Below are 14,863 nucleotides of genomic sequence, written 5' to 3'. Positions count from 1 at the left end.
CATATCACTCCAAGTGACCATAGGAGATAATTTCTATTTTTATACTCCATGCCCTAGACTACCAAGCTTATGAATCATCATTTCCCTAAGGCCCTGTTTCCTATTTTCCCTTTTCCCAGAGACCTTACTGCTTGTATCAGTCAGATTCTTTTTTAAATGCAAGGACCATACATCAATATAAGCTAACTTAAGTCTGAAAAGAATTAACTAAAATATAGTGGGTGAGCCACAGAATCTCTAGAAGGTTCAGGGAACCAGGCTAAGCTGCCACAGTGAGGTATGATGTCACAGTTGTGTTACTGCTGTTGATATTCCACTTGGCCCACTGGCATAGACAGAGATGCTAGAGCCACTGTCACTGCAGTGTTGGGAGAGTGTTTCTTGCTGTCACCACACCCTTGCTGCTGTCACCCGTTTCCTATCGAAGTTTGACATGGGCATATATGATTTATAGAGCCCAGCTTACCTGCCTATGCTGTAACTGTGGGAGCAGACAAAATGAATATTTAGCATTTTCACATTACAGAGTGAGAAGTAGTCTCAGATTTGTTCAGAAATATAATGAGGTGATGCTTGATAAAGCATTTACACAGTGCCTGAACATAGAACAAACTCTTGAAAGTGTGAAATATATGATGATATGAGTGACAGTTGTTCTATGAAAATCAGGGAAGAGACAAGGATGCCAATTGTATGAAGGCTTTCAACATGGCTGCCTTGTATTCTGGGAGCGTAAGATTGTCACCTTTGGCCCTTGAAGGCCAAGTTTGCTGCATTTCTTGGCACAGTACTATTCATTCATTTAACAAATACATTTCTCCTTTAGACTATCATGAGGGGTTATGGGGGAAAGGCACAGGAGAATACTCACTACTTACCTTCAGACTGCCTATAATCTTAAAAGCAGACTTTTAACAACATTTATTAAGTATGGCTTATGTACTTTTGGGGAGTTACACACATTGACTTCTCTTAGTATCTCTAACTAGAGTGCTGTTAACTTTGTTTGATAGTCAGTATAGCCTCGGAGGGTTTAATTAACTTGTCCAAGGTCATGCAAGGAGGAGAGGGAAAAGTCCAGTTCATTCCAGGCCTGGGTCATGATCTGAGGAAGAGACCAATCTCAAGAGCAAGAAGGGCCAGGGCAGAGGAAATAACGAGGGATAAGAATTTGGCTTCCTATCAAAAGATTTCCGACTTTAGCGATGTTGCAGAACTTTCAAAGGCGATATTGGCAGAAAACTGAGTAGATATTTTTTTAAAAAATGCCAAGACTAGAAGGAGTCTATGCCAAGAACACTAGATGTCCCTTTACCACTGAATTTTTTATACGATGAAGAGAACCCTTATCATGGCTCAGGAATAAAGGCTAGGTAGGCAGTCTGGACATATCCTCTTGTTAAATGAGCTGGCTGCAGAATCCTGTCTTCACTAGCACATGGACCTTCCCAACACACAACAGGTCATGATAATTAACCATCCCCTTGATTATTTCTAGGTCTAATTTACCTAGTGGGTTGTTTGGGTGGTCTGGCTTATGTTGATTGCCTCAGGGCTCAAGGATTGAGCCTGTGTGTGACTGACAGCCTCGTGACCTTCTGGGATTTGACCTAAGAAAGCCAGAGACTGGTAGAGGGGCAGCCCCTCTCCGTAAAGAAACACAGGTGCTCTGGTGAGAGGTAAGCAGTTGTACTAGATGGATTGGAGTGATTTGTGGGATCAGCATTATGGGGTGTTTATGATGATGGTGGTTCTGGTCACAGTTATGTTGGTGGTCATGAAAGGGGCAGGAGTGGCATCTGGAAAGTATGTGTGAGAGTTCTTACCCAGCAGAATAACTTTGCTCTTATAAAATCCCTAGAGAAAATTTACTTACTTAATGGCACTGGAGTAATTCAGCATTTACTAGGTAGAAAAATCCGGCTTAATCCCAGGACCCTGAGATCATGACCTGAGCCGAAGGCAGTTGCCTAACCGACTGAGTCACCCAGATGCTCCACAATTCAATTATTTTTAGTAAATATATTAAGTTGTGCTATTATCAGCACCACCCAATTTTAGAACATTTTGATCAACTCATGCACATCCCTTGTACCTGTTTATGGTTTACACTTCTCTCTCTGAGCCCCAGGCAACCATACTAATCTACTTTCTGTCTCTGTGGATTTGCTTTTCTGGACATTTCGTATAAATGAATTTATATAATATGTGGCCTTCTTTGATTCAGCATAATGTTCTCAAAGTCATCCATGTGGTAGCGTGTACCATGTCTGCTCTTTTTTGCTGAATCTATGTTGACTTTCAATATAGGTTCTATTGATATAACAGGGAAGTGAGAGGGAGGCAAGAAATGGTTTCAATCTCTCTAAATTTGTCATCTGATAAGCCTGATTCTACAGAGTTGCCCAAAGAGCAGCTTCCCACAGGGAATTCACCAAGATTAAGTCCTCTGGCCCTCTTCCCAGGCTGCAGGGAGGAAATGTTTACATCCTTATTTCTGATGATTATGCCACTAAATGGTTGGAAAATTGCCCAAGTAGGAGGCAACAACTCAGATTCCAGCAGGTTAATAACAGTCTTTAAGTATACATTAGTGAGGGGACAGTGAAGCACCTGCCACTGAACTTGGGGGTTTGGGGAAAGGCCTGAATCTTCATGAGGTGGCCAAGGAATGGGTTGTGGAAGTGGCACAGCTGGGTGTGACCGTGGCAGGGGGCAGGTGTGTTTTCCAGCTTTTCTGGTTGTGCGAACAAAGTAGTTAGTGGGTTCAGCACACAGGTTTGAAAGTCAGAATTGGGTTGACCATGTGACTTTGGGCAGATGGTGAAGCATCTTAGAGCCTTTGTTTGCTCATGTATAATGGGTCTGTAGTCCAGACCTCAGAGCCGTGCAAATCAAGACGATGCAGACAAAATGCTTAGTAGGATTCTAACACCCAGAAAATATTTAGCAGACGGTAGCTCTGAATTTTTAACTCCTTGGCACTAGAGAGTCAAATCTAATCCGGTGTTGTGTTGGCTTCTTTTCTAAGGGTCTTTAAACTAAAATTATCTGAGATTAAGAAAATACTGCATTTCTAAATAGAAAATTCAAGGGATTAACAGAAACAGCTTTACCTTAGAATTAATGAACAAGTTTGCTTTCTTCCTTCCTTTCCTTGCCCTCACTCATCTTCCTTTTCTCGCCCTTCTTTCTCCATGTTATAACTTGAAATCCTATTATAAGTGCAATTCCAACAGCTACTATTTATGGAGTCCATTTTAAAGTGTTTTTTAGTAACTTTACCACATTTGTTCTCACAGCAGTTCTGGGGAAAGCTCTCATTATTATCCCCATTTTAGTGTTGGAGGTCATGTGATCTGCCCTAAGCCAGCCTTTTCATAAATGGTGATCCTGTTATTAGATATTGAGAATGAGATACTGTATTAGTTTTCTAGAGATACTGTAACAAATTACTATGAAGTAGGTGGCTTAAAACAACAGAGATTTATTCTTTCACGTTTCTTGGAGGCTAGAGTTGTGAAATCAGGGTGTTGGCAGGGATGATTCCTCCCTTCTGGAGGTTCTGAGGGAGAATCTGTTCCAGAGCTTTTCATAGTTGCTGGCAGTCCTTTGTGTTCCTTGGCTTGTGGCTGCATCCCTCTGGTCTCTGCCTCTGTCTTTACATGGTGTTTGTGTGTCTCTTCTGCGTTTCTGTGTCTGAATTGCCCACTCTTTTCTCTTGTAAAAACACTAGTCATTAGATTTAGGGTCCACCACGACCCAGCATTGGCCTCGTTTCAATTAATTAATTCTGCAAAGACTTTGTTTCAAATAAGGGCACATTTTGAGGTTCCAGGACATGATTGGGGGACATTAACCAATCTACAGATCTGGAAACACAATCCTAAGTGGAACATGAGACACAGGCATTTAAATAATTATTATTAATGCAGAGTTTAATCAGTATGTTAGTGAAAATGGCAAGGAAGGGGATTCTGGACAGGAGGCCACTGCCGGAGCAAGGGATTGCTGTGTCCTGAGCAAATTTTGTTGAGTAGTTACCTCCTTCCAGCCCAGCAAAGGGAACACCAGATGCATTTTGAGTAATGGAGGTCCTTACATATTTACCAAAGGAGTAGAAATAGTAGAGCCACTGAGCATTTCAGAAGTTGTCAGTGACGTGGCTTATAAACCAGTGACTTGGCTTATAAACCTTCTTTGATTTTGTTCATTTACTCATAAGCCAAGTGGAGTCCGGAAGAAAGATTAAGTGAGCTCAGTTGGTATACCCAAAGGAGAAGTGAGGGAGGAATGCATAAGTAAGGGTTGGAGAAGACAGATTGCCACGTGGAGATGCTGGGGTTTGTACTTGGCCTCCTTGGATGAGAACAAAATTTGACTGTTTACAATTGAACTCGTAAAACAGAAAATGGTGGCATCTGTCTGATAGAGTGAGAGGCCCCACTTAGAATCTTCTATAAACTACAACAAAATATCATTTAAAGCGTGTCTGAAACTAATAGGCCAAGAATAACTGTAGCATTTTACAGGGTTGTGTGGCAGTAAAAGCTTAAAGAACGAAGAGGCTGAGTTCATGGATGTGGAAGTGGGGAGTCAGATTCCTACTCCATTTTTGGACCAGAAACTCCAGAAACGAGGTGGATACAGGCAGCTTTATGGAGGAATGTAGTGCCAGGCTAATACTTTAAGCCTGGAAGAAGAGCACAAAAGATCCAGTGGATCCAAGGATGCTGAGAAAGCAGGGACTGTGTCTGCCACGGTCATTGCTGTGTCCCCAGTGCCAAGTAGTATCAGGACTTAGCAAATGCTTAGAGAAGTTTTTAAGCATAATAATTCAGAGGTTCCAGCACAGCCTGGACGCAGGAAAGGGCAGAGTTGGTTAGTGGGCAGATGGGGCTCCACCATAGGTGGATTTAAAGATGCTGCTCCTCTGGACATAAATTCCCAATTAGCATGCTCAAATCTTTCTGGTGTGTTCTGAATGGGGGCTAGTCTGGATTCCATGGTCAAATTCTAAAATTGGCTCCATTTGACTTGTTCTTACCCTATACCCCTGTCTGTACTTGACACTCTCAGATATCAACTCTGCTGCTCTTTTTTCTATGACTGCATGTTACCTTTGGATTAGACTCATTGTACTATGTTCCAGCCATACATACCTAGAGTCTTGAACCCACTCACAGAGGGTACCACACCTAGGCAGTGTCCTTACCTGGCTATCACTGAACTCAGGAGTGTGACTTAGGTAAGGATTGGAGAATAGTGGGAGCCTGTTCTTAAAAGAGAAGAGGAAGAGGAAGCTATTGAGTTTTGGAGAAATTTGAGCACAGTATTGATTAATGGGGGTTTCTGTTCACTAGCTCTTTTGTATTGGAATAATGAGAGATCAACAATCCCTAAAATGTAACCCTTGAAAGCACCATAGGACCTGAGTTTTATGAAAAATATGAGTGCTACATTGCAGTTCGTTCGTTCATTCATTCATTCATTCAATGATCTTTTCTCCAGTATCTACCACATGCAGTGTGCTAGGCTTCATGCAGGCAAATAGAGAGAAGACACAGAATTGCTACTCCATCTCCCCCACAGAACTTAATACATTGTGGGGGCTCATGAACTCTGTACACTTAAGCAAAATACAAGGCAAAAAACAAAACAAAACAAAACAAAACGACAGAGAGATCACTCCAAGTGGGGGATTCCAAAGCTGTGCTTGAATCCAGCTGCATTATGCCTTTTCTAGCCAGGTGACCTACAGGGTGGATGGGGCAGGGAAGCAGGTTCTACTGTCTAGAATTCTAGACCAAAGCCTGCCTTCTGCCTGCCCTGGCCGTGCAGCTGACAGTGGAATTGCCTGCCTGTACCTCCAGACAACTGCCCTTCAAACTTGCCCAGGTGAATGGCAGAATCATGCAGTTGGCTAGTCTATAATTAACCCTGCTGACAGCCCCCCAGGTCATCATCCTGGCAAGTGGCTTCAGCAGTAGCAGCTCAACAGGATGTCTCCCTGCTCCACTCCCTTTCAGCACGGGAGGTCCTATTTATAAGCCGATAAACCCCTGAAGGAGATTTCTTCCATCCTAAAGCGAGGAGGGATAAGGACCTTGTGCAGATTGTCAATCACTGAAACCACAAAACGAGAGGGGAAGAGAGTCGTTAACCTGCACGATTTGTCCCCTGGGGCCCAGCCAGGGTATTTTCTTCTGCACATTTGTCCGTTCTCTGCTTGCTGAGCCCGCAAGAGTTTAAACCCCAGAGCTCTTACTGTCTCCAACATTTCCTCCTGCCCGTTTACTTTGTCCTTTGGTTCTCTTGACATTTATTTTATTTCTGCAGTACGTGGTGAATATCTATTGGCTCAGCACTTAGGAAGGTGAACTAAGACACAGTGGTCTCAGATTGTTTACATTATTTAGCATGAAGCAGATACTTCTTTCTCTTTCCTTCTGGGTACTATTGGCAGATATTTGGAAGATCAGGAAAATTGCTGCCACTAATCTGCCTCCACCATCCAAACTCCACCACTGACACAGAGATTTTTACTGCATTATTTGTATGCACCTTATCTTTAATAAACTGTAAATATGTAATAAAAACAGGCTTTGGAGTCAGGAATTCCATGTTAAGCTGTAGACTAGGTATATGTCAGCTGTGTGACCTTGACCTCTTTGATCCTCATTTCCCTTAACTATAAAATGATAGGGCTGTTTTGAGGATGAAGCTAAAATAGCACAATGCAGTGGCAAGACGGTGCTCAGGAGCTGCCAGTTCCCTGGTATTTCCTCTCTGTCCTTGAGAGAGGGATGACATTTCTTCCATTTTGTTTCCCTTCCTATGCCTTCATCTGAGCCTTACACATGAAAGGCGCAGAGTAAAAAGTCCCTGTTGATGAAAGCAAGTGAGTAAATTGAATGAGTGAATGGAAGTCTCTCTTTCAGAGGTAGGCCAAAAAGAGTATAGTCAGATTTGGGGGGATGGGTAGAAGGCAGAGCTAACGGAGGGCCTTTCACCGTGGAGTCTTGAAGGGCATGAGAGCGTGTAAGCTTGAAAGATAAGGGACCCAGGAGAAAGATGGAGATGTGGAATGGGGAGTTAGTGCAGCCCATCTGGCTAGGAGAGAATCATTTGTAGAGCCTTCTGGGACAAGATCTATTGAAGAGTGAAGTAGGCAGTTGATGTGACCTTGGGCCCTTGTCTAGGGGTCCAGCTCTTTTTGGATACTCAGTAGATGCCTAGCCCTTTCTATGCTTGCTCACACCAATCCTTGTAGTCCAGTCAAAAGAGGCACCTGCCCAGAGCCCTGCACTTGAGAGCTCCACAACCAACCACAACATTTCTTTAAATTTAAAGCTACTTCATTACCTCTGTCATTCAAGATCCTGTATAACTTGTAATTGTAAATATCTGTTCTTTAAAGATCACTGGGGAAAAGTTTCTCCTCATTTTTGCACCATATCTTCAAAACCAAGTGACTACAAAGGAGTATTTGAAGGCTTATTGGTTGTGATGTGGTTGGTGGCCTAGATTCCGTTTTGGCACGCAGGAAGGATTTGAGCAATGGTGCTTAGGTAAGAGAAAAGACAAATTAATTTGTCAAGTCCTCCTTCTAAGACAGCACGAATGCAATAAATTCTTGCATAATGAACCACCATTTCCCAGGAGGGCCATGTATCCATTTCCTTCTCTTCATGTTCTAATCTGTAGATACAGAAGTACTCAAGGATTACACAATATCCTTTGCAGTTACATGAAAAAGGGACACTTCACGATATTGGACCATTTATATTTTAAAGTTATTTTAAAGTATACTTAGATATAATGTGCATGAAGAATAATACCAGTTCTTTACTCCATGGGCTTAGATATGGCTTTAAGTGAAGGTGAAAATCATGACAAGTCACAGTGAATTTTAAAAATATACTATTTTTGCCATGATTTTATCCCTGTGAACCATATAATATTTAAACATGGTAGGTGTAATTCAGCATTTCTGAGTCTATTGCTTTAAAATTGGCAATTCCGGTTACCAAGTACAAGAGCAGAGTTAGTACTTGTGTGACCCTGAGAGTAAATGCCTCCTTATATTTTTTTTACCCTAGTTGTTTTGCTTGCCTCACCTTAGTCCTAGCCCTGCCTTAAAGGACTAGCTACTAAATAGTTCCTGTTCTGTGGGCCATACAATCCCATCACAACTATTCACCTCTGCCAGTGTAGCATGAAAGCACCCACAGACAATCTATAAATGGTTTTGGCTGTGTTCCAGTACAATTTTATTTACAGAAGCAGGCATCTGAATTGGCCCATGGGTCATGGTCTTCACTTCTTGTTGATGTTACCCACTTCGAGTCACTGTGTTTGCTTCCTCAAATATTTTTCTGAAACCCAGATAGGTGGAGCTGTGATCATCTTTAATATCGGTCATTGCTGTGCCAGAGGAAAGGAAAGGGCTTTTTACTGGGCTTAGCAATTAAGTGCTCAGAGCTAGAAGGGGCACATTATTTCAGCTCACAATTTATTGGCTAGAATTAGTCCTAGGTCCCCATCCTACCACAGAGGCCATCAGGGTTCATAGTGGGTGTCATGAGAGTACAAAGGGGGAAGAGATAAAATCTAATTAGCGAGTTGAAGGATTCATACAAGTTACATTTGTTGGGGGCTTCCAAGCAAAGATGTATTTTATAAATCTACTTTGACTTTAATATAAACAATAGAATTTATTTGGTATATGTGTTTCAATTAGAGTTAGTATGGTATATACACCATACTAGCTCTAATATGTATTATATATGTATGTATATACTCCCATGTTTTTATTTACAAATCGTGTCTATATCTTGTTTTTTTGTAGATGGCATATGGTTGAGTACTGCATTTTTATTCATTCTGAAAATCTGTCTTAGCTATGTTTCAACATTTAAACTTATTGACATGGATGATAAATCATCTTGCTAGTTGTTTTCTCTTTGTTCAATCTGCCTTTTTGTTTCCTTTTTCTGTTTTTCTGCAGGCTTTTGGGTTACTTCTTAATTCTTTTATCTTCAATATTAGCCCATTTCTACCTGTTTGAAAAATTTTTTAGTGATTTCCCTGGGGTGAAGAGCATATGTATTTAATTAACAGCTATCTTCAAATATTATACCACTTACCATATAGTATAATAACTTTAAATTATTGTACTTATTGCCCAGTTTAATTTTTGCTGTTCCTGTCATACGTTTCATTTTTATATATTCTATGTACCCAAAGTTCATTGTGACTTTTTTTTTGCCATAGTTAATTATTTTTTACAGTGATTTAAAAATAAGAAAAATGAGTCTTTTCTATTTAATTGCTTTTGAAATACCTATAATTATTTTTTAATAGATTCCTGTTTCTGTAGTGTAGGTCTCCTGGTACTGAATGCCCTAAAATTTTGTTTGTCTAAAAAGAGTTCATTTGTTTTTGAAAGATAGTTTCCCTGAGTTTGAAATTGTTTCAGCACATGAAGAAATCACACTATTGTCTTATAGCTTACATAAATTTTGAAAAGAAGTCTGCTGTATTTCTTATTTTTCCTGCTTCAAACACTTCTGACTTCCTTAAAAAATTTATTTTTATTTTTGGTTTTTTAGTAGTTTGAATATGAAGCATTGTAAGTTTTTATTTTTGATCTTTATCTGGATTTTGGTTCTATGATTCTAAAAAATGTTTAGCTATGATTCCTTCAATTATTTTTTAAAATTTTCTTCCACCTCACTTGGAATTCCAATTACACATGCATCTGGTATTGCTCCTCAGTATGTAGATACCACATTCTGTTTTACTCCCACACTGTTTTTTTTTTCTTTGTCAGTTTGTAATATCTATTGATCTTTTTCAACTTCACTGATTCTTTTCTTGGCTGTTTTAAGTCCACCAATGACCTGTGGGAGGCATTCTTAATATTTGCTACCATGGCTTTTTATGCCTAGCATTTTTGTTTTACTCTTTATTATAGTTTATAATTTTCCATTTACTCATGTATGTTATTTACCTTTTCCACTAACATATTCATGATATTTAATTACATTAATAATTCTTTTTTAAAAAAATTTTCTCTAGACAATGGCCTGGCTGCACTTGGGTTTTATGTCTTTTTTTTTTTTTTTTTTTTTTTTGTAAATGCAAGATATTTTGTCTATAACAGCAGAGACTGGGGTAAGAATATGTATGCCTTCTGGGCACACCTCTTATTTTGCTAGGCTGCCATTGTGGGATGTTGACTAAATTTAGTTAGTAGGTGAGCAAGATTGGGATTTTCTTTTTGACATGCCCACTTTCGGTGCACCATTGACTTCAGATTTCTCAACGCTTTGTACTTGGGATAGAGTCTGGTTTGCTGGAGGCTTTTCCTCAATGTTCCTGATCCTCAAATTTAAGCCATCCCTGTACTTGCTCTATGCCTCTGATTTTCCTGTGGCAGTAGACATGACTTTGTACTTGCTAGCCTGGTGGTTAGGGCCAGGGATCTTCTTGGTTATCCAGGTCCAGCTTCAGCCACAGTCGTGTCTGTGTCTGGGTCTCAGGACAAGACCGTTTTCATGATCCTGTCTTTCCCCAAGAAGTAGGAGACCAGCAGTCTGAACCCAGGATGGTTTATTACCTGTTTCCCACTCTTCTGTTCGTTACTTACAGCTACATGGCTGCTTCAGTTGCCCTGTGGTGCCACAGTGTTCGATGCCCTTCCCCAAGCAGTTTAAAGTTTGTATTTCTAAGGGGGGGAAGTGCAAGCTGGGCTTTTCTGACTTTCTCATACCTGTACTTGTTCCCCTCCCTGAGGCTTGCACTGCTAAAATGTTCTCTGATTTCCTATCTTGTCTCCATTTTTTTATGTGCCCTCAGTAGAGGCCTGTGGAAAAAGCTTGTGAGTAACAACCCACTTTGCGTTTGTAGCTCCCCCAAACCAGGGTTTCTACACCCTCACGCTACACCATGTTCATGGAGCAGTTCACTAATAACATTAACCAAATTCTTTGATTCCGTTTGTGTGCTGGCCGCCTCGTCCTCTTAGGCTGTACCACAAATAAACTAGTACCTGACTTTACTAACTGGTTGCCCTGCAACACAAGCCTCTGGGCTTAAGAAATCTATAATTTTATAGATTAAATGGCTTTTTATTATGGTGGGAATAATGTTCTTCCTGACTTTCTACATCCTAGTCATTAATCTGTTTTGGAATGACCTCTGTTCTCTGAGGATTGTGTTCTGCTTTATACACTTTGGAAAATGTTGATAGAGAATAAGATCATTTTCTATGGCTTTACTAGGCAATGTCTAGTTTATAGCAGGAAATTGAGTCATAATTATGCTGTGAACTTCTGTGAAATTACCTTGTCAAATTATTTCTAAACACATATGAATGCTCTTAGGTGGTTAAAACAAGAACCTTTTTCTTAGATGTTTGAAGACTTAGGTCATGATTCTGTCTGTGCCATTTTCTAGCTTAGTGATCTTTGAGCAAGTCACTGGACCTTTTTGGTACTCAGCTTCCTGTCTATAAAGTAAGGATGTTGAGCTAGTGATTTCTGTGGTCCACAATCTATTCTAAGATTACTGATGTTGTATTAATCTTTTATCCGCATAATTGCGGTGGTATTCTCATGTAACAAACCATTCAAGAAGAAGGTTTTTATGTTCTTCAGTAATGAATTCTAAGTACAAGCAGAGTACTAAGTTGTAGAGTTTGAACTCATCCTTGAAAGAGTTCTGTGGTCAGACGAAAACAGGAAGCAGGTGGAATATTTTCAGCATATAGAGTTATAAAGTTGCATTGTCTCAGTCTCTTGCAGGAGGCCTAATTCAACCACTCTTAAATATGTTGGATATCACATGCCACTTAGTGTGTAATTCAGATTATTTTAATCATTTTGTGCATGTGTGTGTTGATGGGGGTGGTGGAGAGGGAGAGAGAGAGAGGGACAGAATCACAGGGCTATTAAAGAGTTGTGGATTTAGGTACATCTAAGCCTCTAAAGAGTTGGAATAAGATGCAAGATCTCTCAACTTTTAACATCAATGTCCTTTTACCAGGTCATGCTCCCTATATGAGAGTTGCCATACCTACACCTGAGTTGTTTTAAAGAATCTTAGCCCTCTGACCTCAATGGCTTTTTAAAGGTTAGAGTACATGTTCTCTAAAGCCATCTTTATTGTAGGCCAGAAATCTAGCACAAAAGCCAACTTCCTTGTTTGGGATCATATTTCACAGAATACAGACCTTAGAAATATAGTTCTCTCTTTTATCAAATAGCTATGAATGAGATCATCTCACTAGCTACATAAAAATGAGTGTGAGTATGTGTAGGCAAGAACCTTGATGTTGATTCTGACATTTGTATCTCTCAATCTATCCAAATTCATCCATCCTTCAAGATAAAATTCAAAATTTATTACAATTAAGCTTTTTTGACCAACTTCAGTTCCATTTCTGAACTCCTATAGTGCCTGTATATTACTCAAGTGGTTTAATTTGATAAATTAGTATAAAGTGACTTAAGACATTTTTCATATTTCTACCTTTTACATCCATAGAAACGAATGTTAGGAACACAAGGAACACTCAATAAATACATTTTTAAAGCTCGCTTTTGTTGAGTTTTTTAAACATTCTTAATATTTCATTTTTATTTATTTACTTATTTATTTTTTTAAAGATTTTATTTATTTATTTGACAGAGACACAGTGAGAGAGGGAACACAAGCAGTGGGAATGAGAGAGGGAGAAGCAGGCTTCCTGCGGAGCATGGAGCCCGATGTGGGGCTCGATCCCAGGACCCTGGGATCATGACCCGAGCCGAAGGCAGGCAATGACTGAGCCACCCAGGCGCCCCAATTATTTCATTTTTAAATATCTATTGACCAATGAGTATATTCTTAGCCTTTTTCTAGACATTAGGAAACTAAGTGAAATATGCAAATTCTACAGATACCAAATGAGCTGAAGACCTATAATAAACAAAAACATTCAAATGATATATTCTATAAAGAAAAATAGGGTGGGGGGTCTAGACAGTGACTGGAGAGGGCTGTGTCTTAGTTTATACAAAGAAGGCTTCTCTGAATAAGTGACATTTGAACAGGTAGCTGATGAAAATAAAGGAGCAAATCATGAAGATCTCTGGAAGATAGTTCCCATGGTAATATTGTACAATTGTGCATATAATACATGATAAAATATTGCATTATATTGAATTCATGAATATTAATAGGTTAGAAAAGGTTGAGGTTACTGTGCTATCTCTGTTTGCTCTTCATTAGGGATATGAGATAATTTGTGGTGAAGAAACCCATTTTTCCTGGTTTCAGAAACCAGAGACAATAGACATGCAGAATTTGTTTCTTACTGATTTATTAATATAACTCCCAGTGAAGCAAGTCGTCTTTCAGAAGGATGGGGTTGAGAGGTAAAAAGATAGCCCCTGATACAGTGAATTCAAATGCAAAAATGTAGTAGAAAGAGAGAAAAGGGCACCGGCCCAGAGAGTGAATGAGGTGGGTAGTGTCATAGTGGAAAGTAAAGTAAGCAGACTCCCTTTAATGCCCCCAAACCAGATAACAGAAAGATTGAAATGCAAGACAGAGCACTCAAAGGTGTGATAGCTAATTTACTGGGAGAACAAGGATTCAAAGTTGTGAGAGTTACAGGTTAAAGCAGCTGAAAAGAACTGATCAGTGGGATGGGGACAGTAAGATCAAAGGCAAAGCCAGAGCTCACTCTCCCTGGCCCACGGACTGTCAGTTGCTGTGCCAGTTCCCTGAATGAGGAGGAATTTTTGCCTAGTTTAATTACAGATACAGCAGTACAACCCCTTTTAGCAATGAATATTTTATGTTCATGTTGCCATTTCATTAAGGAAATAGTAGCTTAACAGTTAAGAGCACTGTCTCTGGAGTCACACTGCTTGGGTTAGAAGCCTGGCTTTGCTCCATCTAGTTGTATGACCTTGGCAAGTTACTTCATCTCTCTGTGCCTCAGTTTCCCCATCTGTAAAATAGGACAAGTGTGCTATTATGATCCTAGGATTATAATGCAATTTGATTAAAACAGCTAAAGCATGTAGATAATACTGACATTAAATAATCCCTTTTATGTTCCAATTTAGGAAGCTTAGCATCCTATTGGTTAGCATGATACCTGAGTATGTATGGACCTTGCTGTCTTTGTTCACGTACCTTGACTTCTAGGCTGAGAGTGACAGCTTGCTTAAATCCATCTGTATGTAATTACTGGCTACAATGGGACTGAGGTATAACTATTTCTTCTAATTTAAAGAGGGATGACTGCAATAACACAACTCTAATTTCACTGTTAATCACTAAAATATGTCAGCAGTCTCAGGCTATCTGAAACTTGGAATGATAAAACTTACTAAAAATAATAGCTTGATCAAGAGAGGTACTATGTCTATTTTGATTGCTCTTGTAGGTCAGCATCAGGTTCAGTGTAGAAGCTCAATAAAAATTTGTTGGAAGAATGAATACATGTGTATTTTCACCACTGTACCAAAACTTAGAAATTTGAGTCATTTTTTTTTTTTTTAAAGACTTTATTTATTTGACAGACACAGCGAGAGAGGGAACACAAGTAGGGGGAGTGGGAGGGGGAGAAGCAGGCTTCCCGCTGAGCAGGGAGACCAATGCGGGCCTCGATCCCAGAAACCTGGGATCATGACTTGAGCTGAAGGCAGACACTTAATGACTGAGCCACCCAGGCGCCCCTTGAGTCATCTTTAAGAGAAGCTACACGTGGCCCCGCTGATGTCAGAATGACCTTCAGATCCAGATTTCAAATCATGAGGCAGAGCCAGTCACATTTAGACCAATATAAGCTATAATACCTAAG

Source organism: Mirounga leonina, unplaced genomic scaffold (genome assembly GCF_011800145.1).
Source record: "Mirounga leonina isolate KUSES-001 unplaced genomic scaffold, KU_Mleo_1.0 Mir_93, whole genome shotgun sequence".
NCBI classification, from domain to species: Eukaryota; Metazoa; Chordata; class Mammalia; order Carnivora; family Phocidae; genus Mirounga; species Mirounga leonina.
Note: the sequence above shows the minus strand (reverse complement) of the source record.